Source organism: Myodes glareolus, chromosome 9 (assembly GCF_982192425.1).
Source record: "Myodes glareolus chromosome 9, mMyoGla1.1, whole genome shotgun sequence".
Lineage (NCBI taxonomy): Eukaryota > Metazoa > Chordata > Mammalia > Rodentia > Cricetidae > Myodes > Myodes glareolus.
Window position 1 is genome coordinate 19,339,607 of NC_142034.1, and position 27,532 is coordinate 19,367,138.

The 27,532-nt window shown below is 48.8% G+C and overlaps 1 protein-coding gene across 1 annotated transcript in view; it reads left to right on the top strand.

The window, feature by feature from the left end:
* Positions 1–19,050: 19,050 nt before the first annotated feature.
* Positions 19,051–27,532, top strand: part of Map3k14 (mitogen-activated protein kinase kinase kinase 14) — a 46,604-nt gene continuing 38,122 nt past the window's right edge. The window contains exon 1 of the mRNA XM_048445869.3: positions 19,051–19,157. The gene's annotated coding sequence lies outside the window, so the exon portion shown is untranslated. The remainder of the gene's footprint in view (positions 19,158–27,532) is intronic.

Genomic DNA, 27,532 nt, shown 5'->3' on the forward strand with positions numbered 1-27,532 from the left:
ACTCCTGTATAATGCACTTTTCATTGGTGTGGGCATGTGTGCATGTACGTGCATGTCTGTATGCAGCTGCATGTGCACATTTGTTTGTATACGGATGGAGACCTTGTTGGGTGTTGTTCCTCAGTAGCTCTCTATCTTGTTTTTTTGAGGCAGGGTCTCTCACTGGGACCTAGGGCTTACCAATTAGGCTAGGCCAGCAGGTCAGCGAGTCCAGGGATCCAGTACTCTGGATAAATGTCTCCCGTGCTGGATCACAAGTGTGTGCTACCACCACACTTGGCATGTTTGTTTTGTTTTTTTGAGATGGGGTCCTATGTAGTCCTGGCTGTCCTGGAACTTGCTACGTAGACCAGATTGCCCTTGAACTTAGAGAGTTCCACCTGCCACTGCCTCCCCAGTGCTGGAACTAAAGACATGTGCCACCATGCCGGGTACCATACTTGGGTTTTATCTGGGTCCTGGGGATCAAACCCAGGCCCTTGCACTTGCACGGCAAGCACTTTATGGCCTGGGACGTCCCCCAGACCCTTTTAATTGTGTTTTCAATGTGTGAGAGAATTCATAACAGTGAATGTCAGATGTGACCCTGGTTCCCACGACTCTGTCCTCACACGCGAAGGGAAGGACACAAGCAACTTCTTACTCACAACCTTCTCTTGTTTTGATTAACAAAGCCAGAGTTCACCTGATGGAGTTGAAGCTCTCAGCCAGGGCCAGGCCTCTCCAGTAAGCCTGAGAACCTCACCCCACACCCGGCCCCATGTCCTTCCCCAAATCCCCTCACGCGGCCTCCTTACAGCCCCGAGCTGAGGAAGGTTGGGTCCCAATTCCTGGCAGAGCCCAATTTCCTGTTTTTCTCCTCCAAGTGGACAAGGTCAGGCTGTGGCTGGCAAGCGATGTAGCGACCACAGAGGGCAACAAATCCCAGTCATGCGGAGGAAGGAGGGGCTCTGAACCACACTGAGCCCCTGGGTCCCTCTTTCTCTGTGTAGAGGCCCCTCCGCTCTGACAGCCTTGCAGAATCCTGCAAGGCCTCCGGGTCCCCTCTGACCTGAGTTTCTGTCTGCTCACGTAGGAGATGGAGTGAGCTAGTCTACAGAATCTCCCTGCTTGTAAGAGGATCCCAGTTAGATAAATCAGGGACAAGGAGGGCTCTGTCCACCGCCAAGACCCCAGTGGCCACCTGCACAGTAGGGCCTGTGACAAGGAGCTCCAGCAGTGACACGGCTCTGTGCGGGGGGGGGGCTTCCGTGCCATCTCATCTTCACAGAGATCTCTGAGAGCCCCCCCCCAACATATGAGAACTTTAGGAGCCTGATTTTGCAAAGGGGAAAGGCTACATGCCCAGGAGCCGGAGATCAGCAAATGTGAGCCCTGCGCCCACAGCCCAGCCACCTTCCTCCTCATGCCGCTGGTGTGAAATTGGCGGTGAACTGTGGGGCCTTGATGGAAGTGGCTGAGGGGTCACCATGTGAGAACAATAAGACACTTTGCTAGCTGGTGTCTTCTACAAAGAGCCAGCCAGTAAGCATCAGGCCATACCCTACTCCCACTGTCTATTCAACACCATTCAGTGCCTGCTGTATGCTGGGTCCATACCTCCTCACGATGTCCATCCTCCTCTGGGGTGTAGAGCCAGACTCTCCAAGTTCAAACCCCAGCCCTGCCAGTCACAAGATGTAAGATTTTGGGCAAGTTCCATGACTCACTTTGTCTCTGTCACCTTTGGAGAATGGGCATAATAAAGGTAAGTGAGGTGGCACACATCCCTAATCCCAACATTCAGGGAGCTGAGACAAGAGGACCGTAAGTTTTACCTAGGCTAGAGGATGTACAGTGAAATTCTGTCCCCCTACTCCCACCCCAAATAGTAATAGGGTTGAGCTTGTGAGTGTGGGCTAATGAATTAATCCGTCAAATGTAGCCAGCAGCAGCCTCTCCCGTTTTCCATTGCAACTCTTCTTACCTCATTGACCCTCATTTCTCCACTCCTCACCACTTACTCTGCCCCAGCCCCCCTCTGTCTTCTTCTCCCTCATCTCTTCTGCCACAGCCTTCCCTGAGATGCACAACTGACTTCCAGGAAGAGAAGGTACAGGCCATGTCAGGATCAGTGTGGCGAATGGGCCCACATGAGAGAGCAGAGCTCCAGGCTATACAGAGCCCAAGGAAACACTTGCCCCCCTTTCCTGACAAACCCTCTTGGTCTGAGACATCATGGCATTGCTCCTAGCCAAAGACCCAAGCCCAAACACAAGAAGTAGCTAGAAGCTCCCTAAGCCTAGAACTCAGAAGTTTGAGGCAGGAAGATTATGAGTTCGATGACAGCCTGGACTACATAAGGGAGGCTCTGTCTCAAAGAAGGGAGAAGAAGTAGCAATAAATGACTGAGAAAGGACCCTTCCACAGCCATCGGAAGCAAGCACAAGGTGACTTGACTAGAAATTCAGGGGCCCATGAGATGTAGGAGGCTAGGGACTTAAGTGTCGACCAAACCAGGCCCAAGGTAACACAAATCCAGACTTTCTGGACTGAGCAGGAAAACTCTGCCTCTCCATTTTTATTTATTTATCATTTTGGTCTTGAGAGATCAGAATGTGTTATGTAGCTCAGGCTGGCCTCAATTCACTACAATCCTCCTGCCTCAGCCTCCTGAGTTCTGAGATTATCTGTGTGGACTCTCTGCCCTGCTCAGTTTTATCCCTTCTTTCTTTTTCTTTCTTTGAGACAACCATGGGTGGCTTGGAACTCTTATATAGAACAAACTGGCCTTGAACTCACAGAGATCCTCTTGCCTCTGCCTGTCAAGTGTCGGGATTAAAGGCATGGTCTAGGACACCAGATTTTAGCGTTTTGTTTTTCTTAAACTTTGAAATCACTTTTCTCATCCATATATTTCGTTCGGGGCTTCTCTAAAATGTCCACAGTGGATCCTCTCTCTGTGAGTTTTCCTCTGCTTTTATGTGTTTGTTTATTTATATAGTCACCTGTCTTCTTCGAAACTCCATGTTACCGGCTACCTCACTTCAGAAACAAAATGATGTTAGCAGTTATGAGCGAGCCGGCGATAGCATGGACCAGGATGGAGACCGGAAGTGGGAAGTTTGGCAACAGTGAAGACCTCCTGATAGTTTGGATGAGTGGGTAAGAATAATAACAACTCCCACCTTATCCCAAACATCGTGCGAGAATACAGGGCAAGTGGACCGTGTAATTCAGGGAAAGTGGATGCTGTGCCTGAGACATGAAATGGTAACCAGACAGCCGTGGAACCCGAAAAAGTGAAGGAGACAATAAAGGAGAGCAGTAACTTGTTCCTATGTCTGGGAGCTTCACGCCACCCCACGTCCACACAAGAAGTAACGTGGACACCCAGTCAGGTGTCCCAGATAAAGCACCTGAGCCAGCCCGGGCATTCGACTAACGTCTACCATGGCGGTCTGGGCATCATAGCGCATTGCTCCCCTACAGCTGGTCTGCCGAGGCACCTCCCAAGTCCTAGGCTCTAGAAAATGCTCTGGAGATACCTCAGCTGTCAGCTTTCTTTAGAGACTGCCTTCAGCTGCGGAAAGCAGCTTCATCCAAGGCTCGGCCAGCGGCCAAGGACTGATGTAACCGAGATGGTACTGAAAAGCCACCTTAGCCCTGAGCTCCGTGGGGTTAGCTGAGGCTTTCATCAAAACTGCATTCCGCCTAACTTCTCCTCTGCCCCGCCTTGCTTCTGCCTTTTCCTTGTGACTGGCGCCAGTCCCCAACGCCTCCAGAACAACTTCCTACACGCTTATCTCCAGCCCAGGTTCTGTTGGCTGGGAGAGCTCAGCCTACGTCATCACCCCTTCTCAGGAGCGTCCCAGGTAGGATGAGACCTTACACGCTCCCACGCGCTCTTGGAGTCCTCCCGGGTCACTGCTTACTGTGTTTACTTATTTAACAGTACTGCATCGAAAGCATTGTGGCAGAGAAAGTGTTAAGTCTCATCACCGATTCTGCAGAACCCAGGCCTGTCACAGCAGGTGCTTAGTAAATATTTGTTGAGGGAATGATAAGAAGAATAAATCATCTTATCTGAGAATTTAGAGATCGCGACACCTCCGGTGGGCGGACGGCAGGGAACTGCTCTGAGCAGCTAAAATACAAAGCACAGCCAGCCGCAGCTTCCGTGCGGCTACACCCCCACACAGTTACCTGCCATGACCACATTCTTTTTATATTTTATTTTATTTTATTTTATGTGCATCAGTGTTTTGTCTGCATGTATGTAAGGGTGCCAGAACTGGAGTTACAGACAGTTGTGAGTTGTCTGTAGCACGATTAATAAAAACCCAGAGACAGATACTGAAGTTCAACCTGAAGGTCAGAAAAGCAAGACAGCCACTGGCTCTGACCTCTACCTTGGTCCAAAATGGCAGCCCTGCCTCCAGGAATCCCAGAATGAAACTGAGATTGAAACCTGTCTCCTCCTGTCTTGTAATCCTCTCTAGGGCTGAGATTAAAGGTGTGCACCACTACTGCCTGGTTTCTAAGGCAAACTAGTGTGGCTACTGGAATTAAAGGTGTGTGTCATTGCTGCCTGGTCTGTTTTACTCTCCGATCTTTAGGCAAGGTTTATTTATTAAAATACAAATGAAGTATTATTATATTTCCCCTTTTTGTCTAAAATAAAAAAGACTATAACTAATATAAAAACTATAAACAATAAGTACAATGACTATACACAATATATGTAGGCACTAAATACACCAACAATGCCTAGCCCATTTGCATTTGACAAATTCTGAGAAAATACTCCATATTGATCCTATCTTGGTAAGTCCAAAGTCTTGTACGTAATTTACTTTCTATTATAACTTGCTTTCTGTTAAACAAGTAAATAATATAACAATTATTATAATATATAATATATTAATATAATATATAATATATTATAATATAATTATATATATAATATATTATATATATTATATATTATATTATATATTATATATTATATTATATAATATATAATATATTATATATTAATATATATTAAATATTATATTATATATAATATTATAATATATTATAATAATATAACAAGTATAATAATATACTTCTGGTAAACAAGTAAAATTATAACTATCTAGTCTCCAACTCCTTCAGAGACCTAAGAAGGAAATAATATTAACTGAAGTAGGAAGTGCAAGCAAGCAACATCCAAAAAAAAAATGTGAGAAATGGCAGAAACAGCTGGCTGCCTGGAAGTCATGCAAAGTACCTCTGCAATGATGGTGCATCTATCTTCGACCTACAGGCCTAGTTTATCTGACAGACTATTCTGTGAAGCAAGGCAGAGTCAGTCACCAGCCAGACACAGGGAAGCAAGTTGAGAATGCCTTCCTGAGAAAGGTACCAAGTCACATGGTTAAACATAGGCAAGAAGTATGGGTTAATATAAGTTGTAAGAGCTACTTAATAACAAGCCTGAGCTAATAGGCCAAACATTTTATAATTAATATAAGCTTCTGTGGTTTCTTTGGGACTGAACGGCTGCAGGATCTGGCAGGACAGAAACTTTTGTCTATAGCTGTCATATAGGTGCTGGGAATTGAACCCGGGTCCTCTGGAAGAGCATTCAGTGCTCTTAACCTCTGAGCCATCTCACCAGCCCCATGACTACATTTTAAAAATGACCTTTGAGAGACAATTGTCTTGGTTGGCTTGCCTACTCCAGACCAGATGAGTAGAAGGCTAGGTGCAGAAGGGAAAGTACCTACCTTGTAGACTTAACTCAGCCAGGCACAGCTGGCTGGCAGTCACCTCCCCACACCACTGAGGCTCCCTAGAGTTCTAGCTCAACTCTTAAGAACTGGAGCTAATCTGGTGAGCTGGTGGCAGTGCCTGGGAGATCTGGCAGGCCTACTCTCCTCTCTGTCCGCCCTCATAGCTTCCCATTCTCGTCCCTTCTTAGTAAGACACTCTCAGTAAAGCTCACTATGAAGCCAGATTCCAGGAAGTCCAGGTTGAGCAGGCTCCTGACAGCATTCATTCTCAATTCCTTTTTGCATCTTAAAGGTCCCTGAGCCAGAGCTCAGCCCCATGACCTTCCAGGCAGGATCCTGGCTACACTTTCTGCAAGCCCCCCCACCCCCACCATAAGTACACTTCTCCATTCTTGGGCCTTCTGAGAATCCTAGAAGGTTACCAGTAGAAAGGACCTCGTTGATAGCAAAAGAGGAAACTGAGAAACCGTGGCCCATTCAACTGCTCCCACCTGCTTCCATTATTTAGGTGCCAAGTGCTTTCCTCCCCTGACCTGACCAGGGATGAAATAAAAGTGTCTAGATGTCCTACCAAAGAGGGTTTGGGGTATCACTGGCAAGTCACAAACCCCAGGATAGGAGGGTGAGGAGCGCAGTGCTTCTCACCCCACCTCCATCAATTGAGGGGCTGCAGAATTTCCTAAAAGGATGAAGGATTATCTGGAAAGACTATCAAACTAAGCGTCTGAGAACAAAGCTATCGAGACGGAGCAGAGGGAGATCTCGCGAAGAGATTCGGGAGGGTTTTCCTAGCCTGTGGTTTGTCCTGTAGACACAGTGGTGCAAACATACATGGAAGTGCATCTTGGGGGATGGGATCCTCTTCTCTCCCTCCCTGGACCAGCAGCACGGAACCTGCCTAGGCAGATGGACCACGTCTGCCTTGGTGCACAGTGCTCTACTACTGCTTTACTGGCTTCTTTCTCTGGCAAAGAGCTTTAGCGCTCGCTGATGTCAGCCCGTCAGCCCGTCAGCCCGCAGTGGAGCAGCTACCCTCCAGAGAGATGGCGGCGGCGTCCCCATGAAGGGTGTGACCCAACGTCACAGCAGAGTGGGAATAAAATGCCATATGCGCAGGAGACAGGACTAATGCGAGGAAGCAGATGAGAGACCTCAGCTCAGGGAGGAGGTCAAACCAGTCTTAGCTAGGTGACGTGGAGGACAGCACCTCAGACTCCCCAGGATCACACATCTGGCAAACGCTCACTTCCCACTCCACTACCCATCCATATCAACAAACTGGGTTGGAGTCCCGCCTTTGCCACTTTCTGGGTTAAATACCCCCCCACCCCACCGGGTACCTCGCTAATTTGTTCTCTGCACCTGTTCCCTCATCTTCCTGTAAATGGAATATAAGAAACCTGCCTGGACTGTATGGAAAACCAAATGTATTAGCATAACTGTTCTTTCTGGGTGTTTCTAGGACCCTCTGAAAGTTCCAGAACCCCTCCAAGGGCTCCATGAAGTCAAAACCATGTGAGACACTGAGACAGCATTTTTGGCATCATGACAATCAAATGTAGGTATCAACCTAGCTCCCTTTGAGTATGTTCATGAAAGAGATTTAGGAAAATGTAAAACGTGCCATTCTTTTCACTATTCTTTTATTTATTTATTTTTTTTGTAAAATAAAATTAAGTGGGTCTGAGAGGTGGCTCAGTAGTGAAGAGCACTGGCTGCTCTTCCAGAGGACCCATGTTCAATTCCTAGCACCCACATAGCATTTCACAACCATCTGTAACTCTAGTTCCAGGGGAGTTAATGTGCATTTCCGGTCTCCTTGGGCACTGCATACACGAATGAGATAAAATCCATTCACATAATATAAAAATAAATAAATCTTTACTGCTATTTAAAAAGGGTGTGTGGTAGTACACCCCTATAATCCTAGCACTTGAGAGGTAGAGGCAGGAGGGTTAGAAAATCAAGGCAAACTCAGCTACACAGCAAACTCAAGGCTAGTCCAGGTTACAGGAGACCCTGTCACAAAGATTTTCCTGGAGAACCAATAACTAAATATTTACTTTCCTAACACCAGATAAAAATCTACATAAACAAAAGGTCTTGGGGGGTCTTCAACAATTTCCTTACAAACTAGCAAGTCTGAGAGCCACTGAATCAACCCTTAGGAAATGTTCCCGTCAGTGCCAGACGGCAGGTAGGTCGGTCCTTGGTCACTGTGGGCTGTTAGTCACCAGCTTTGTCTGCTCAAAGGCTTGGATTTGCTGGGTGTGGTTATGCGTGCCAATAACGCCTGGGCTTGGAAGATGGAGACAGGAGGCAAATAGTCATATACATAAAACATAACCACTCATAGACATAAGATGCTAAAATAAAAACAAATCTTGAAAAAGCAAAAGGAAACTGGGTGTGGTGGCACAAGCCTTTAAGCCCAGCACTTGGAAGGCAGAGGCAGGTGGTTCTCTGTGAGTTTGAGGCCAGCGTGGTCTACAGAGCAAGTTTCAGGACAGCCAGGACTATCAGGACTATTTCACAGAGAAACCCTGTCTCAAAAAAAAAAAAAAACCAACAACAAACAAAGGGAAGTCTTGGAAGTAAGGCATAGTGCACATGCCTGTAATCCCAACACTCAGTGGAGGCAGAGGACCGGAAGTTTCCAGCCAGTCCAGGCTACATAAGGCTTTATCCCAAGTAACAAACACAGCAACAGCAAAGGCTGGGGCACACTGCAATGGTAGAGTGCGTGCCTAGCATGTGCAGAGGCCTAGGTGCAACCTTTAGCCCCACCGTCAAAAGGGAAAGGAGGTTAGGAGGAGTCAGAGGGAGGAATGGGAGATGGAGTGGTACCAGAGGGAGCCTTTCTTGCTGTAGGGTGGAAATCGTGAACCCCTGCTAGGAACGTATTGAGTCTTCTCCTCTGTGAGTATAGCTCCATGACTAAGCACTGCATCTCCTGGCTCTGCCCTCCGGTGTCCAGAGCCCACCTGACTCACAGCAGGCACTCAGTAAATACCTGTTGATTGCATGGATTAATTAATATGCAAAATGAAAGAGGTGCAGGTTCGCTGAAGCAGTTCTTACACCAGGAAATATGCGGACTTAGGTAAGTCTGTTAAGGGGGAACCAAATAAATCCCATTCCAGTCATGAAATGGAAGAGGATGCAGATTGTGACAGTTGCGTGTCTGTGCAGAACTCACTGATATGTTAGTAAAATGAGCATGGTATAGAGCAGCTGGGTAAAGTGCACTTCCAGTAATTTATATTTTTGCATTTTATTTGTTTTGTGTTTGTGTGTTGCTTGGGCATGGATGTGACAGTCAGAGGAGAAGTTTTGGGAGTCAGTTGTCTCCTTCCACCACGTGGGCTCCAGGGATTGAACTCAGGTGGTCAGGCTACATGGCAGGTGCTTTTAGCCACCAATCCACCTTGATACCCCCCGCTTCATTAAATTTTAAAAAGTGCATACGAAGGTCTGACAAGATAGCTGGGTGGGTAAGGGTGCTTGCTTACAAGCCTGATGACCTGAGTTTGATCCCCAGGAGGGAGCAGACTCTCAACACTTGTCTTCTGACCTTCACACATATGACATGGCAGGTCACACACACGCGCAATACATAAATGTAAAGGGTGCTTTTCAATGCATGTTGTATGTTTGTAGATTCATAAAATATACTGGGGGAAAATGCAAAGAAGCAGGTAAAAATGGCCTTTTCAACAGAGGACACCAGGGACCAGGGGTAGAAGAAACAGGTTTGTTCTTCTTCTGCAATGTGCAGCCACGCCCACTGTTCAATAGACAAGAAACACCAAGGATAATACTAAAAGAGGAGAAAAAGAAAAACGAGAATTGGAAAGAGAATTAGCTTTGCACGGGTCCAGCGTGATTTAGATCTGTGGCCTGCTGTACAGCATCTAGTGTACCACAGGGGGAGCCCTGTGCCCCTCTGATGGGGAAGATCTGTCAGCGTGTTGCTGGGTACTGGAGCACTCTTGTCCCCACAGACTAGTGTCTGCGCTGAGTTCTGAATCCAAACACCTGGATTTCCCCTCCATCTAATTTGAGCATCCTCTATCTTATCTGAGTAAAACATATCTTGTTCCCAATCAGCCCTTCGCAGAGTCACACAATCTTGACTGGCATTCCTGGTATGTGCTCCATCCCTTCCCGCTGCTTTCTTGGGGGAGGTTCCTTTCTCAGAAATCAGGAGTGACACTGTCAGTGCACCCAGGCTATAGACCTGGCAGCCCTTTGTCTCCCTGTGACCCTTTCATCCTAAGATGCACGTACTGAAGGATGTATTAAGGAAGGGCTTTGCCTCAGCATCCTTTCTTCCCATGCCTACTGGGATGGGGATTCTCAAGTTGGCTAAATCCTACAAATCTCACAGTGTGTGCCAGTAATGAGTATCACAGAATCTCAACTCCAGGGGATTAATCATACAGTCAGGAGCTGAGGATAAGAAATACCAAGGAGGTGAGCATCCCTGATTGCCTAATAGTCCTGTGAGGTTGCTGGAGACTCGGGGGCCTTGTGGCATTCTACTCTGTGACCACAGATGTAGAGTTTTGTCTATTGTTGTATGTGGTGTGTACATGTGTGTTTATGTGTGCTTCTCTGGTGTGAGAAGTCCTTCTGTCTATGTGTTGCTTTTATTGGTTAATGAATAAAGAAGCTGCTTTCGGCCAATGGCTTAACAGAACATAGCCAGGCTGGAAGAGACATACAGAAAGAGAGTAGGCGCAGTCAAGAGATGCCATGGCACTGCCAGAAGAGAAAGACACAAGCTGACAGGTAGAAAGGTCATGAACCTTGTGGCAAAATATAAAATAATAGAAATGGGTTAATTTAAGACATAAGAGTGAGTTAGAAATATGCGTAAGTTAATAGACAAAGCAGTATTGCAAATATTATAGATTCTGAGTGATTATTTTAGTTCTGGGCAGCCAGGAACAAAACAAACAAGCAGCCTCCCACAACACTTTCTCTCTCTCTCTCTCTCTCTCTCTCTCTCTCTCTCTCTGTGTGTGTGTGTGTGTGTGTGTGTGTGTGTGTGCACGTGTGTGTGTGTAGAGAAAGAGACCTGAGTTCAATGGCAGGTGTATTTCTCTATTGCTTCCCACCTTACTTCCTGAGGCACGCTCTCTCCTTGAACCCAGAGCTCGCTGATTTACCTAAACTACCTGGCCAGCAAGCCCATGGGATCCACCTGCCTCTGCCTTCTCAGCTCCGGGAATACAGACAAGTCCCACCACACCCAGATGTTTATGTGGGAGAAACCTGAACTCAGGTTCTCGTGTTTATGTGGCAAGAATTTTGCCAACTGAGTCATCTGCCCCTGTTGTTTGGTTTTACACTTACATCTTAATTACGTCTATTTGCGTGTCTATGTGAGGGTGTATACACATACATGTAGGCACCCATGGAGGCCAGAAGAGGGCATTTGATCCCCTGGTTCTGGAGTTGCAGGTCACTGCAAGCCACCTGACATGGATGCTGGAAACTTAATCCTCCAAAACAATAGAGAATGCTCTTAACCACGTCATTTCTCTTGCCTTGTGTTGCTGTTTTTAAAAGGTCTTATGTAGCTGATGCTGGCCTTGGACTTGCTATGTAACCAAGGATGACCTTAAACTTCTGATCACCCTGCTTTTTCCTCCTGAGTATGAAGATTACTGTCACATATCACCACATCTAATCCATCTGGGCTGGGGGATCGAACCTAAACCTCCTCTAATCCTCAGATGGAGGATTTTACCATTAAGATGATTTTTATTCCTATGCTTCCATGCCGCCTACATCCTAGAAAGGTGAAAGAGAGTAGGAAAAAGGAAAAGAGACAAAATGATACGTGCTAGCTGAGTTGGTTCCTATAACCAATCCAAAGACTTCTAGGTTCACCTATCTCCCTAGCTAGGACTGGGTAGCAGTCATCCTGACTGCAAGGAAGGTCAGGAAGCATTCAAACCAAATAAGCTACCACTGTAATTAAATAAGAGTTCTGCTCATACACAAAGGAGAGAGTGGGAACCTCTCGAGCAAATGACACTTTAAGCTAACACTGTATTAAGTTGGAAATTAATCAGCAGGCAGTGGGAAGCCATTAACATTTTTGAGTAAGAGAGATCAGCATATAGCCCCACATAGTGGTGCACCCTTTAATCTCAGCTCTAGGGAGGCAGAAGCAGGTGGATTTCTGTATGTTCAAGGCCAGCCTGGTCTGCATATTGAGTTCCAGAACAGCCAGAGCTATATTACTGAAAGCCTGTCTCAAACAAAAAAACAGAAACAAACAAAAAATAAAGAGAGAGAGAAAAGATTGACACCGAAAAGGAAGCAGGAGAAAAGAAAGAGAAGAGAGACAAAGGGAACTTCCAAACACAAAGGAAGCTGCTTGACAAGCAAGTCAGTGTGGCTTGGCATGAAACGAGGCAATGGAGATGGTGGGGGGCACTGGCAGTGATGTCATTAACATAGGGAGAACAAAGTAGAGATGGAGCTGCCGGTGGCTAGAGCGCTAGAGGACAGAAGCATTCTCTGGGTCAGTGGCAATTCTAGCTTGGAGCTCAGGGTGAAAGTTGCCCCTGAAGGTGTCAATTTAGAAATCAGCAGCTAGGAGAAGACAACAGAAAAGGCAAAGAAACTGAAATGCCGCATCCAAAGCCAACAGAATCTGCAGAATCTTCCCCCCAATGCCTCATGGTCCCAGCATTCTAGACGTGTCCTCCATCCCTGTTCACATGGCCCCAGCATCCTAGACCTGCCTCTCCATCCCTGTTCACATGGCCCCAGCATCCTAGACATGCCCTCCACCCCTGTTCACATGGCCCCAGCATCCTAGACATGCCTCTCCATCCACCCCTGTTCACATGGCCCCAGCATCCTAGACATGCCCTCCACCCCTGTTCACATTCCACTCTCCATAGTTCTCAGTACTGACTCTCTCTATCTGGCTAATCGGTCCCAGCCCTCCATCTTCTGCCACTGCCCTCGTCCAGCTCCATCGCATCTAACCTGACTTGCGGCCAAGCTCTGCAGCTGGCCTCCTGCTCTGTAACGGCCACCCCACTACATGTTTTGGGAAAAGGAACTGAACTAAGATTCCATTCTAGCAGTTTCATCTTTTTTCTCCGGTGCTATCTGCTCCTTGCACCCTGCATTGCCTTCCCTTGTCCAGGCACAGACTTCACTGTCGGCTGCATTTCTCTCCCTGTCCCTCACATCTGCAATCCAGGTCCCCACATGGCCTGATTGTCCTTCGTCTCTATCTCCACGCCTTCACAGGTCACGCCTGCTCCCATGTTACTTATTTACCTGGCCTTTCTTCAATGCTCCTGGCCTGGCAGCATTGGTTTAAGAGGTACCCCGTCCAGGAAGCCTTCTTTGATCTGCCCTATATGACCTTCCTTCACCCAGCAGCTCCTTCGCCCTTGACCTTGTACTGCTCATCCCCCTGTGAATGGCAGCACTGTGGCCTCACTCGTCACTATCACCAAGGACTTAGTCAAGGGCCAGTTGTATGCTATGTGGTCAATTAATGTTTGCTGAATGATTTAGTGAAGCCAGGAATTGACAAGAACAAGGGAAATAAGGTAGAAAAGCTAGGGGTTTGGAATGAAAACTTGGGGAGTGTTCCGATGGTAAAATGTGCTTAGTATTCATGAAGCCCTGAGCCCAAAACACACCAGAGATCAGAAGTTCAAGAGCATCTTCAACCTTGGTTACAGAGACCCTGTCTTTAAAAAGAATAAGAATGAGGTGCTTGTGGTGGCACATACTGTTAATCCCAGCACCTGGGAGGTAGAGGCAGGTGGATCTCTGTGAGTTCAAGGCCAGCCTAGTCTACAGAGCAAGACCCTGTCTCGAAGGAAGGGGAGAGGAGGAGACAGACAGAAAACACAAAAGGACTGGCCCCAAATGTCACTGGTTGTCAGGAGTTTGTCCCCTACGACGCTCTCTTTTAGGTCACACTTAGTCCTCTAGGACAGTCTCCACGAACCCCCTCTGAGAGGTTAGTCCCTGTCATCCCCCACACCTAGGCTGTGTGCCCTACTGTCCAGTCCTCAGTCTCTCTGAGGCTGAGCCCTGTAAACTCACAGGCCAGCCAGAGACTCTGGTAGGAAACTAGAAGGTGGAAGACAAGGAGAATCCAGGCTTTCTGTCCACCCCTCTTCATCCTGAGTGGGAGCTGTGGAAGTGGGTGTGTCTGCCTTGTGGTTCTAGCTCTTTCCCAAGGACCCAACAGCTGACTGCCCTGCCCTGTCTTGCCTTCCCACCAGGGGGCAGGAGTGGATTCCTGGTCACCGTCATCTTCTGTCGGCCTTTGCCATTCTTCCGTCTCCTGTGTAACTTATTCCTCCATGAAATACTGTTTGAACTTAGAATGGGTCTGCTTGTCTGGCTGGGTCTTGTTTGGTACAGTAGGCTCCATCCCTCCATCATCATCCACCCAATACCCAGGATGACTCAAGTTCTCATCTGAAGTGACTTAGATCAGGGACCAGTCTAGAGGTTCAGTGCCCATTTCCCAGGCTGACCCATAGGTGCTCAGCACACCACACTATGCAGCACAGGGAGATGGGAATTGCGACGAGGGCACTGAACAGGAGCTGAGTTAGTGTGTGATCACAGAGAGAAGTGGAAGAGGGCAGAAATCATATTGCAAGGAGAACATACAAATGGAAGACACTGGAAAGCAGCGTACAGGAAAGCCAGGATGGGGAAGGTGCTGCTTGGTTGGCTGATTATTTTTAGGCATGGAAGGAAAGGAGGAGGCTAAAGGAACAAGCTGTTTTAGGCAGGAGATGCTGGGGCATTGGCTGTGGAACAATATGACCTGAGTGTCCTCACATGAGCATTAAAGCCACCAGGGTCAGAGATGGTATGGATTTTGCTTTTGAGATAGGATCTTACGTAACCCAGGCTGGCCCTGAACTCCCTACATAGCCAAGAATGACCTTGAACTTGTGATCTTGCCTCTGTTTTCTGAGTGCTAGGGTCGCAGGCCATGCCATCATTCCTGGTTTCCCTGGTGCTGGTGCTGGTGCTGAGGGCTGAGCCCAGGGCTCCACGTCTTCCTGGCAAACATACTAACGGTCAAGCCACACCTTCAGGGGCTGTGGACACTGGAGGGAGGGAGGAGAGTTAGAAGGGGAAAACCAATCAGGAACTGAGAAGAATAACAGTCAAGCCAGGAATCCCTTTGATGGGATCAGGGAGGGGGTCTCAGGCAGGTATGTCCAGGTGTGCTTTCGGTAAGGTTATCTTTGTCCAGTGTCCATCAGAGACCCCCATTTATATGGTCCATCCTCGGCCAAGACTCAAACCTCTTCTCCCTCTCATCTTAACGCTTCTCTTCTCCACCAGTTCTGTAGTTTATGGTGCGTGCCCCTTCCATCGCCCCAGGATGTGATAAGATGGTCCAGCAGGCAGAGGCTAGCGGCAGCAGGTAGCAATGTGCCGGGAAACGTGGAACAACTAGTTTGGATTGAGGGTATGCTCAGGTTTATGCTATCTTTCAATTTCTATGGTGTAAACACTCCCACTGTAAGCTACCAACATGAGGTCATGGTTGGGAGAAGAGGGACTGTATGTATCTCTGTATCTGTTTCCTCCACTGCTTTCCCATTCCCCACCTAGATGTCTGACCTGAAGGCAGAGAATGGGGTGGGTCCAGACTAGGGACCAGCAATAACATCATGGCTGCAGCGCAGGCAAGTCCCCAGTGGGAGGAAGCATGCCTTCTCCTCCAGGAATGTCTGCCCCCAGGCTTAGGTCCTCTCTCAAGTCATCCTCAACCAGCCCTCACCTGAACTCGCGTTCACAGGAATGTGTGCCCAAGATCCACGGGAACCAGGTGATTTGCCCAGCACCTTCTCACTAGACATGGCCTCATATTGTAAAATATGCTAAGGCCAGAGACAGTTTTCCTTCTCCAATGCAAACAGGAAAGGACAAATGACCCAAAGACAGTACTGTCTCACCACTACATCGATTCCACAGAACTGATGGGGGTAACTTGCTCCTCGAATCCCAAAGCCTCTGGGGAGTCCTGCCTGCAGGGGGTGTGAAGGACTGTGTTGTTTGGATCCTGGTCTGCTGGTGCAGCAAAGTGACCCAGGGCAAACCACTTCTTTCCAGACTTCAGATTGTTCATCCGCGGGATGAGGACAGCAATAACACGAGAGGGATTCTCAAGTAGGGACAACTGCTTCTCATGGGAAGGGTCAGCAACATCCAGAGCCCTTTCTATTGTCACAGGAGATGTGGGAGGGGAGCATGTTTTCCTAACCTAGCAGACTCTGTCAGGAATGCTCTTAAACATCCTGCAACAACAAGGTGACGGGCTGCCTGATCAGTGACAGTGAATTAGCCGATACAAAATGTCAAGACTGAGGTTATCCGGTGAGTTATGCACACCACACACTTAGTGTCCGGTTCACATTCTTTCTTCTGTGGGTTGACTGAAGACAGTGTCTTACGTAGCCCAGGCTGGCCTCAAACACGCTCTGTAGGTGAAGATGGCATTGAACTCCTAATCCTCCTGCTTCCGATCTCAAGTGCTGGAGTTACAGCCATACGCCACTAGACACCTAGCTGGCTTATGTCCTTAATTTCTTAAAAGCCAGAGGCTGAACAAACGAGAGCCAAGCCTAATGACACGCACAGGTAAAAATGCGATGATGCAATCCGTTCCTTTGCATGCTCACTTTAAGAATTACTTTTTAAAAAGAGACACGTAAACAAACACAAAACAGAGGAACTGGGACTAGTAGTACATGCTTGTAATCTCAGTCCTAGGAAGGTGGAAGCGTGAGAAGAGCAGTACACGTCTGTAGTCTCGGTATGGGGGAGGAGAAAGCATGAAGGTCGGGGCCAGCTGGGGCTACACACGGAGTTATCAGCCACAGAGGCCTTACCTAGAGGAAAAGAAAGAAAGAAAAAGGATTGGAAATGGAGCTCCATGGTGGAGTACTTGCCTAGGGTATGCAAGGCCCTGGGTTTGGACCCAAAACAGATCCGCTGTGCTCTCGGCCTGGCATAGTCTTACCCTCGTGTTTCCAAACCTGAACTAGATGGGATGTGAAACCCCGCGGACTGAGAACCCAACACTGCCCCGGGTGTGAGTCGCCCTGTAAATGTCAATTATTTTATTTAAAGCCGAGCTGAAGCTGCACAAGTGACTCAGGGCTAGAAGCCTGCCCAGGCCACCATGACTTATTAGACCAGGAGGAAGTCCCTTCTGCCCCAAGTCTCTCCTAGGGTGGTAGCTATTTCGAGATTCAGAGACACCCCAGGGGCCGCTGGGAGAGGGGCGTTTGCATCTCACCTCACACACTGTGGGAAGAGACAGGAGAAAAGCAGCTGCAGTCAAGATGCCCTGCTTTTCCCTAGTGCCCTCCTTGCTAGGTTTGCTCTCTCCTGTGCAAGGTAACCTCCTGCGGAGCTTCTAGTCAAGGGTTTACTTCTCACTTCTCACTGTAGGGTTAAAGACCCAATCACCTCGACAGGAATAGGCGATGCATGGAAGGGAACCAGGACCACAGAGGGGTCGAGAAGAACTAGTAAAGCCCAGAAACACTGGCCGTCCTAAAGAAGGAAGGGTAAGAGGGAGATGGCAAAAGTGAGCCAGCCCTTCAGGGAGCGACTGCAGAATCTGGGCCCGCTGCCCACATCTTTCCTGAGAAGTGCTTTGCCCAGAGGCAAGCAGGTGGGAGGGAAGAGACCTGATACCAACCTGAACATCTGGTCCAGCTCTGCCTCTCTGAGTCACTGAAATGCCAAACCCCAGGGATGGCAGGAGCTTCTTTCTCAGAAGCCCCCCACTCCAGCTGTTTTCTTGCCTTACCATCTCTCTCAGCTGCTCCCTGGCAGAGCCCCGGTATGCCCCAGAGACTGTCTTGCCTCTGAAACCACAGCCTGACATGTTTCTAGGAGCCACACTTGCCATGGTTGAGAATAAGACAGCACAGGGTAGGGTTATGAGCAACTGCAAGCCTTGCTCTAACGTATTTTTGGTCAGGGTAGGGGTGCGGGGGGGGGGGGGCTCTTGGGTTGTAGGCTGTTTGTTTTTGTTTTCAAACCGAAGTCTGGCTATGCAGCCCAGACCGGCCTCAAACCTGTCATCCTCCTGCCTCAGTCTCCGGAATGCAGGCCAGATTGTGGGATTTCCACACAGTCTAAATGAATGGTCTTTCCTGTGTCCAACAACAGATGTCTGCTTGGACACATCTCCAGAAAGCAGTGAGGTCTGCAAAGTGGTCACAGGCAGACAGTGGCCTGGCCCTGGCTCAAACCTTTCCAGACAAGAGGTTCCTTTTTTCCCAAGGCTGTCTTGGATGGGGCTGCCCACTCCCATCAAGAGCCAGTCCCTGCATCTGAAGTTAGAACTCCTAGCGGAGTCCCTACGGCCACAACACATCTTTTACTCTGGAAACTCAAAAAAAAAAAAAAAAAGTGATTCCTTATTACCACTAAATAGAAGCTTGCTATGCAGTAGAAAGTTCATTAGTGAAGCTAGAAAAGAAAAAAAATCCATACATCTCCTACACTTCCTCTCGCCCCCATCAAAAGGGCACTGTAGACACCGTTTCAAACATCAGGTCTTTCTGGCTTTGTAGTCTAGGTTGGATCCTGTGCATAGCATTTACACCACGCAGCTTCTCCTGGGGTGGAAAGAGATAGAACCACACAACTGCACGCTCCTGTGTTTCCACACCAGGCCTTTGGCCCCCCGCGCTTCTCGAAGGCAGGCACGGTAACCTCATCGTCAGACACTTTACAGCACCAGGCACACACTAAGGGTTCCATAAATGTCTTTCTAGCCCCACCAGGATCCCAGGAAGCAAGCACGTCGTCAAAGATGAATTCAAGACCTTGGAGGGAGAGCGCCCTGCCATCTCCAAGGTAACCAAACCCGAAGCCGGGAATGCCCACGCATGCGTACAGTCGCCCTTCCTTCCCGTAACCTCAAAAAGAATGCAACCCGTAAAAAGATTTGCCAGAAGCCGAGAGCGCATGTGTGGTTCCACCAACACCCAGGCCTCCTCCGCCTACTGCCCGCCAGTCCACCCAGCCGTCGCCTCTAGAAACCCTGGCCGGAAACAGTTTCCATTTAGGGAAAGACCGCGCTAGCCAATCGCTGCTAGGGAACGGAGTGCAGACCGGCGGGGAGGATACGCCTTATTGGCTTACGTGTGGGTGTGGGTGGGATCAAGGGTCGCGGTACGGCCAAAGAAAGGAGGCGGGAAGCTCGCAAAGTCGCAGCCACGGGGAGAGGCGTGGCCCGGGCGGGGCTAGATGTGGGGGCGTGGCCTGGGAGGGGCGGCTGGGCCCCCGAGTGATCGCTGGTCGGCGAAGCGCCACACTCGCTTGGTTGAGGAGAACGGCGCTCAGCCGGTAGGTGACTGGGCATAGCCCCGAGACCTAAAGCGGGGCGCTGAGGACTTGTGCGGGCGGGGACGGAGCGCTTCTTAGGCCGGCGCCGGGTTGCGGCCTTGCTCTCCGCGAGGGCTGGCTGGGATGGGTGGCCGGGTGTCTGCGGTCTAATCAGCTCGCACGCGCCGCGCCATCAGCGCCACGCTCGCAACGCCGTGCTCGCCCGGAGCTTCCAGGCCGCGCACCCACGGGTCACACGCTCGCCCGGATCGCGCGCGGAGACTGTCTTCTTCCCCTTCCCTAACATTCGTGCCATCGAGTTCAGCCGCCCCACTACCAGACCCTGCTCCTAGGTGCCCCCTGAGAGAAGGAGACCGTGAAATGCGCTGCCTTTCCCTGTGAAATGCTTGGGGTTACTTGTGCTGGGAGAAGGAGCCGAGACTGCCCTGGGTACTCGGTGGGGCACTGCTAGTCGCCCACAGTATCCCTTCTCTTCGATGATCCTGACCCTTTTGTGTGATTTTGTGTTCTACTCGGGACTTTTGGTGTCTGTTTATATGTACTAGTCCCATCTTGGAAGCTCACCGTAACTCTGGCAGCTTGCAACCACCTGTCACCAAGTAAAAAGAAACATTTGTCGGAGGCAGAGATTCCCACCTGCTTAGGAGCCTCTTCCGTGTTTATTAACTTCAGAAAAAGTCTCTCCCTCCCCCCCCCTTGCTCATTAACTTCAAAAAAAGTTTTTTTTTCCCTTAAAGTGAGATTAAAAGATGGCTGTCAGCACCAAAGGATGGATAGTGGTATCTATGGGTTGTAAAGGAGAGGATGAGTGAAGAAAGCCTTCAAATATCAGTGTGTTAATGACAGGGGTTTTGTTGTTGTTGTTAATTGGAGACAGTGAACACTAGTGACTTGATTAAGGTCTCCAAAAGCGAAGGAAACTAAGTGATGAGTGCGGCGCCAAGACGAGTGAACTTTGGAACACTGACACTGTGGCTAGAAACAGTCTTTCTGAAAGATGGGGGATCCTGACATCAGCCATGCAGGGGTTTGCTGAGTGACTTTCCCCTTACAGTAGTAGGTGTGGTAAGATGGATGGAGTAGTATCCAGTTAAGTGGTGTACCTGAACCAGTTATGGGTGGTGAAGGCGCACATACCTTGTCTGAGGCCTCAAAGCCATGACTGAGGGTGAGTTCTCAGGTCTCTGAATTCAGAGTACATAAGGTAACTAGATAGATAAAGAGGGGGGAGATTTGGGGTAGTATTTTTTTTCTCTTAACATGAAAGGTTGCTTTGAAGGTTGTTGTCTTGCTTATGATGTATGTGGATTTTCTCTTGTATCTGAAGTGATGTCAAAGGCAATTCCTTTGGATCAATGCCAGCTTTCTGAGTTTTTTTTTAAATGCCTTTAAGACATCTTGAAAACTAGCCATGATGACACACATCTGTAATCCCATCACTTGGGAGGCTAAGGCAGGAGGATTACTGTGACTTGGGAGGCAATGAGGGCTTCATAGCAAGATCTTGTCTCAGAATACCGGAAAGAAAAAAAAAAAGAAGACATCCTGATTTATTTGGAAGAGTGTGGTGAAATTCTCAGAAAATCTCATAATAATAGTTAATATGTCTGACTTTAGAAATAAGTACCCAGCTGTACGTACCGAGAAATATATCCCAGCAGTTTGTGCAATTAAACTGTACCAAGTGATCATTTTCTGATTGTTCCTGGGTAGAAGGAGCCGTTCTGAGGTGGGGTTTTGTTGATTGGTTTGTTTGTTGCCTCTGGTAACTGTTAGAGTTTGTGTGATTGGCACCCCAGAGACCCTGGCAAATGAACCCTCGTCTATTAAACAAAAACGTCTGGCTTTGCCGTTCAGCCTCAGCAGATAGAGGTTTAGTTCCTCATTTTGGTTCTCCTGATGAACACTGATTCTTTTGTGATCATCTCAGAGTGTTTGTGTGAGAGAGGACAGGACTCACCCTGACTGGCCCCCACCCCTACCCGAGGCAACTGTGAGGAGGGTTTTCAGTGAGGGAGAGGGTTCATCATTAGCTAGGGGCTAGAAGGAGACTAGAGGGGTGTACCGTAGATAAAATCATAAATCCAGGCTTGTTGGTTTAGGCCATTTTGCCCCTCTTTGGAGTTTTACGTTGTCCCCTTGGCCTCTGAAGTCACTTTTAGGTTCCCTTTTTTTTTCTCCTATCTCGGTGGACAGAACATGGACTTCTCCTAACAGCTGCTTCTGCCCTGGGAAGAGCTCACAGGTTCATCCTGGGTGGCTTGACAGATATTTTTTTCTGGGAAGAAAGAAGGAATCTGAACCAAATTTAGTCTAAGCGAAAGGTCAGCTCGCTTCCCATCCAGGCAGCAGACATTTCCACCGATGACTTCCATCATCTCAGTGCTTTTTTTTTTTCCTGGCAAAAGGTTAAAATGCAACTAAAATTCTGCTTTCGTGATGAATAAGTCACTACCGCAGCCGTGCGTGATGCTTCCTGTTTGCCCCGTTTTAGTATTTCAGTTCAACTGGAGGCATCTGGGCACTCTGGGCACTTTTGATGGCACCAGCGCGAAGTGGGTGTGGAGCGGAGCGGTTTGGAGAGTGGATTTGAGGAGCTATAAGGATAAGTCAGCCGTCTGCACACCAGGATCCCGAATAAGGGAAAGGAATGGAGTCGAGTGTCTTCACGGGTCGGGTGAGGGTAGGGTGAGCATTTCAAGCGTGAGCATCCGGGTAGAGTGAGCACTTCAAGTGTGAGCACCCTGCATTCACTTGGGGGCGCCGGCTGCAGGACTGACAGCTGCGGGGCAGAGCGGGAAGACTGGGTGGAAGGCGGGCAGCATAGGAAGGCGGGCGTATAGGCAGTTCTGTGCAGGGCATTGAGGTGGGGGCCTGCATTCTGAGCTTCTCTAAACTCCTGAGTGACAGGACTAAGGACGGTTTCCTCCAAAGCCTGTGTGTTCTTTTATTCATGCTTAAATTGAGGCTCCCTTCGCCTCTTGCTGTCTTAGAGTCTTTCATCTTGAACTCCCTGGTAGAAATCCTTTGGAATTATGTGCATAGGGAATAATTTGGTAGACAGCCTTTATACTTTTTTTACAGTATAGGGTAAAGATCTTTAAAATGAGTACTAAGTAAAACAGACACTAATCCTTAGGAATTTGGTGTCGTGACTAGAATCTAAACTGACTTTTCTTGACATACACTCTATCATTTTAGGATACTCACTTGGATAAGTGAGTGATAAGTCGCTCTCCTCAGAAAGTCAATTTTGAACGTAATTAAACCAGGGCTTCAGCCATCATAACGGCTCTTAATTGTTATCTCTGTTTAGTGACTGTTGATACTGGTCGTTATGAAAAGTGTACCTATGCTGTTTTCCAGATGTAGAAACTAAGGCAGAAGGCGCAAGCAGTCTGCCCAGTGAGAGAGCCGGTCCATAGTGCCACCACATCCCTGTGGCCGTTTATGTTGTCAGACAGACCTGAGTCAGGGCCTGGCTTGCCTGTGTCTGTCTGTCTGTCTGTGTACCCTTGAGCGAATGGCTTCACTTCTGTGAGCATGGAGTGCTTCATCTCAAATGCTCATGGGCTTTGAGCAAACAAGAGGAGCGTATGCTGGGCCGAGCACAGTGGCTGGCATTGCTGTTGGTCGTTGTTGTGGTCACTGTGACAGTAGTCGTAGCAGCCGGTTGCTACCTTGTGAGGAGAGCTGACTTCTCTGAGATGCTATGTAGGAAAACTGGGGTGTCTGACAGGTCAGTCTTTTTTTTTTTTTCAACTAGCCTGGATGGGTTAGCTGTCAAGTTTTCCCACACGTTATTGTATTAATCATTGTGTGTGCACACATGTGTATCACAGCACACATGTGGCGCTCAGAGGACAGCATGCAGAAGTCACTTCTCTCCTTCCACCATGTGGTTCCAGAGCGCAAACTCAGGTCTTCAGGCTGGGCTGCAGGCGTCCTCACTCACTGAGGCATCTCACTAGCTCCTGGTGCCCCAGGCTTACTATGCATCCTGCCCTAACTGTACTTCAGATAAGCCCCAAAAGACTTAGGATCTGTCTGGTCAGAGTTCAAAGTCCTATAGAGTTACCTGCATACCTCTCAGGACTCTGGTCCAAACAGAACTGGGCCTGTCCAGGAGCTCCCCCATGTCCTCCATGTGGTTAAGTGGGTCTCAGCCTTAACCTGGGGTGAGAAAGACAGTGCGCATAGAATAGAAACCACTGAGGGCTCGGTCTTTGTTTGGGAGACAAGGAGGCAACATGTGTTTTTGGAAAAGTATGGTTTCCATCAGCACATGGCACCCACCTCTTCTCCCTTAAAACTATCTGATTTCTATAACCAGGTCTGGGGGCCCTGGAGCTAGAGTCAAGAATGTGCAGGTTTTGCTTCAGATACCACAGGACTTTTGGGGGGTAGGGGATTAAATTCCTTTCTCCCTCTTAATACAAAACAAAAATACTGGCTCCCACCCCATTCTTTCTAAACTGCATTTGTTTTCTCTTGGGGAAGCTGTCTTGATAGGTGAAGAGTCATTTCTAAAGCGAATCTAGTTTTTAGAAAAAATAAATCACCGGATGTCAAGCCTCGTGAGGAGCTTGCTCAGATGAAAATGAAAGCTGCAGGCCCCGGGGTGGCGCTTGCCTTCAAGGCTGGAGGTGAAGGCAGAGCGAGCATCTGGGCCTGCTCAGTCACGGGCCAGCCCCACAGTCTGCATGTGATAGGTGCCTTAGTCAGTTTTCCAAGCAGCTTTTTTTAGGTGAGGGGAGTACTTTCTCTGGAAGGTGAGTCACTCCTGCAGGGGTGTAGGTAACAGGCCATTTGTTCCCCCAGCCCCGTTGCAGAGGAAGTCCTGAGCAGACCTTGTTGAAAAGCCCTCTACCAAAGATCACCTTCATTCCTGCCCAAGGCCTAGGATCAGGGAGCAGGAAGCCGGTGGGAGGCTCCTAAAGCTTGCTGACTGACAGCCATGTCCTGGTGGGTCATATGGGCAGGGCACAGAGCCCAGGTCAGCAGTGTCACCACTCCTGAGCCCAGCCACCTTGAGGGTGGAAAATGGCTCACGTCCAGTGACAGTTCAGCATGGCAGCATGGAGCATTGGCCCTGGGGAGCCGGGAAATCCCTTGGCAGAGAGTTAGAGAGATACAAATTGTACTTGGAGATGAGAGATTTGGGGAGAGCCCTTTTCACCTCTGCCTTCCTTTCAGTCACCTGAGTCGGAGGCTCACGAGAGCTGCAGCGGTTGGGAAAGAAGGCCTGTTGCTCCCTGAGCTTCAGGAAGCTTAGGGTTAGGCAAACTGATCACCTTAGTCTCCATATACCAGGACAGCATGTGGACTCAGAGAGAAACAGTGGGGGAAGGCCTAAAGCATCCTCCCCTCCCATTTTCCAGTGGTCACAGCTCTCATTCCAGAGAGCCATCCATGGTCAGAGGGTCTTCAGTGTGTCCTTGACTAGTGCGCTTGGTGTTAGTCCACGTGTCCAGGACCATCCACAAGATGGACTTGACAGTTCAGGGCCTCGGTAGAACTGATAATCCCGTGCAAGTGTCCCTGTCACAGAGTCCTCCTGAGTGCAGAACTCAGCACCTGCCTAAAAAGCCAGATGCAGCATTGTGTCCCCATGATCCCAGTGTTGGGGATGGGGAGTAAAGACAAGGAGGATCCAGGGGCCTCCTGGGAGCTCATGCCAGCCAGTCTAGCCAATCAGTAAGCTCCAGTTTCAGTGAGAGAGGGAAAGAAAAAAAAAGGTGGCGAGCCATTGAGGAAAGCCCTGACATGACAGTCACCCTCTGGTGTCCACACATACATACGCACATGGGTGCACATGGAGGTAGGGCAGATATGCATTAGCATTTGTACCCACCTCCTCAAATGGTCGACTGAGGCCGTCCAGCTACTCGGAGGCAGAGCTCTAGCTCTGCACTGTGTCTCATTGCCGCTGGACCCAGGAGCTCGCCTAGCGTAGGACTTGAATTTTGTGAAACGGCTCCTGGTCCCCACAGGAGCACCGCCACTCTCAGGCTCCCTGCAAGCTCTTCGGGCCTGGGAAGGATGGGACCTGTGTGGCTGCTGCTCTGCTTCTCAGAAAAAGTAAACAGAAAGCTCTCTGACTCTCTCCTCTACCATTAGGTTCATGTGATGGAAAGAAGGCCGGGATTGTTAAGAAAATGAAGTCTAGGCAGGGCTACCCAGAAGTCTCAAAGGTTGTCTTCACCTTTAAGATACTTTCATATGTTCCCTAAGCAGTGTCTGACCTAAACATGGGTCTTGAGTGACGATTGATTGATTGATGGTGAGGCTCCAAAACACTGGACACCAAGGAGCATTTGTGTCTTTCCGCTCCAAATATGTGGCATGTTGCCCACGGCATACAGGTGGCCAGAAGAGCCTGAGTAGCCGGTGTCACCCCAGCCGGACCTGTCTGGCTCCTCTCCATGAGAGGCCTCTGAGGGCAAAGCATGATGTCATAGCTGGGTAATGGCCCATTGTACGTGCAAAGAGCTGTTATAGCTGATCCTTCTGGTGACCCTGGCCTTCCCCTTTACTGACTAGACTCTTCTGGTTGGTATTAGGAATAGTTGGGAGGCTTAGAAAGAAAGAGGAGTTTAACTGACCCCAAATGAGGGGGTGATTGCCAGTTAAGACAATACCAGGAGTGTTCTGCCTGGGGGAGTGAATGTAGGGAACAGCTCCCCGAGCCCGTAAGTCTCACCTGTTATGTCCTGTGGTTTGAGAGGCAGGAATAACTTTCTTTGTAGACAGAAATGTAAGAGAGGGGTCTGTGCACCATCCATCCCTGTGTAGGGCGCATGTGCAGGTCAGCCCAGATGGATACTGTTTGGATCGCAGGGCCAGAAGGCTCATCTTCTCAATCACAAATAAATGGGTCACCAGGTCAGTATTTAGGGAAGAGGTTGAGAGGAGAGGTTCAGCATCTAGCTTGCAGGTTTTCCTACTGGGATCAATCAGAATACAGGCATCACCGTGCTCTGCTTCTGCAGCCACCAGGCGCAGTCCCCTTGAGCTTACCAGTGATCAGTGTGAACACACATATACCAACACAGGCAGGCTCTCAGAGTCTATGGCCCTCATCTGTTTTGTCAATTTTTTAAAATTTGACTTACGTGTGCATCTGTATGTAAAGATGAGGGGTGGGGTGTATGTGCCACAGTGCACACACGGAGGTCAGAGGACAACCTTGTGAAGTTGGTTCTGTCCTTCCCTTGTTACCTGGATTCTAGGATCAAACTCAGGCCACCAGATTTGTGTGACAAGTGCCTCTACCTGCTGAACCATCATGCTGTTCCTTTTTGCTTCCTTTTTTTGTTTTATAGACAAGCTCTCATTATGTACTCCTGGCAAGCTCATAATTCACTGTATAGACCAGGCTGGCCTTGACTTTGCAGTCACCCACCTGCCTCTGCCTCTGCGTCTTGGATGCTGGGATTACAGGCATGGCAGCACATGCCTGTCTGTTCTTTCACTCAAGTGATGTTTGTAAAGAGTGTTAACTGCCAAGCTCTGTTAGGTAGAACACTTCCATGTCCCACTCAAGATGCTCCAACTTAGCTTCCTGACCTTATGCCACTGAAGCAATTGGTATCCACTAGAAAATCCTCCAGATTTTTAACTTGATCTCTTTCTGGGCTAGTGTTAAGTAATACAAGACCATGGTGAGGCTGGGCACTAGCTATGGGTCATAGCTCCCTGTCAGCATCGCTGTCATGAGGGAACATAGCCAATACTGCAAGTGCTACGTTGTTCATCTGTAATGATCAGTAAGCTATGACATTAGGCACAGCCCACGCATTTTACTCGACAGTGTTTTCATCTCGGATGACTTTATTGGATCATACAGCATTGAGCATCTGTTGTTAAAAGCAAGTGGAACCGGGGCACTTCCACCAAAGAACTCACCATGGAGGGAAAGTGGGTGCCCAAGGAGACATGCTGCTGCTTGAGCCCGTGCTGACTGTCCCACAGAGAGTTCCCCCACAGGAGGAGCACCCCTCTCGGCCTGCCTGTGTCTAATCTCCCTCCTCCTAGAACCCTTTCCTGCTTCTCACCTTGGAAGAGGAGCTTGCTCACACTCTAGAGTCTTCAATATACATGTTCAAACATGATGGCCCTGGTGGTACACAGGTGCTCCAACCTTCTCAAGCTCAGGAGCACATGGTGCTTGTAGGCCCAAATCACGTGCAAATGGCTCAAGGCCTGGCCCATGTCAAGCCTTCTGACTACTAGGGTCAGGATTCCAAGATGGTCTGCTAGGGACATGAGCAAGGAAACTCTTGTTTGGCTTGATCACCATCATATTTCCACTGGCCAGTCTAGCACTTGGAAGATGGTGCCCACTGGGTAGAGCAGATACTTTTCATCAAATG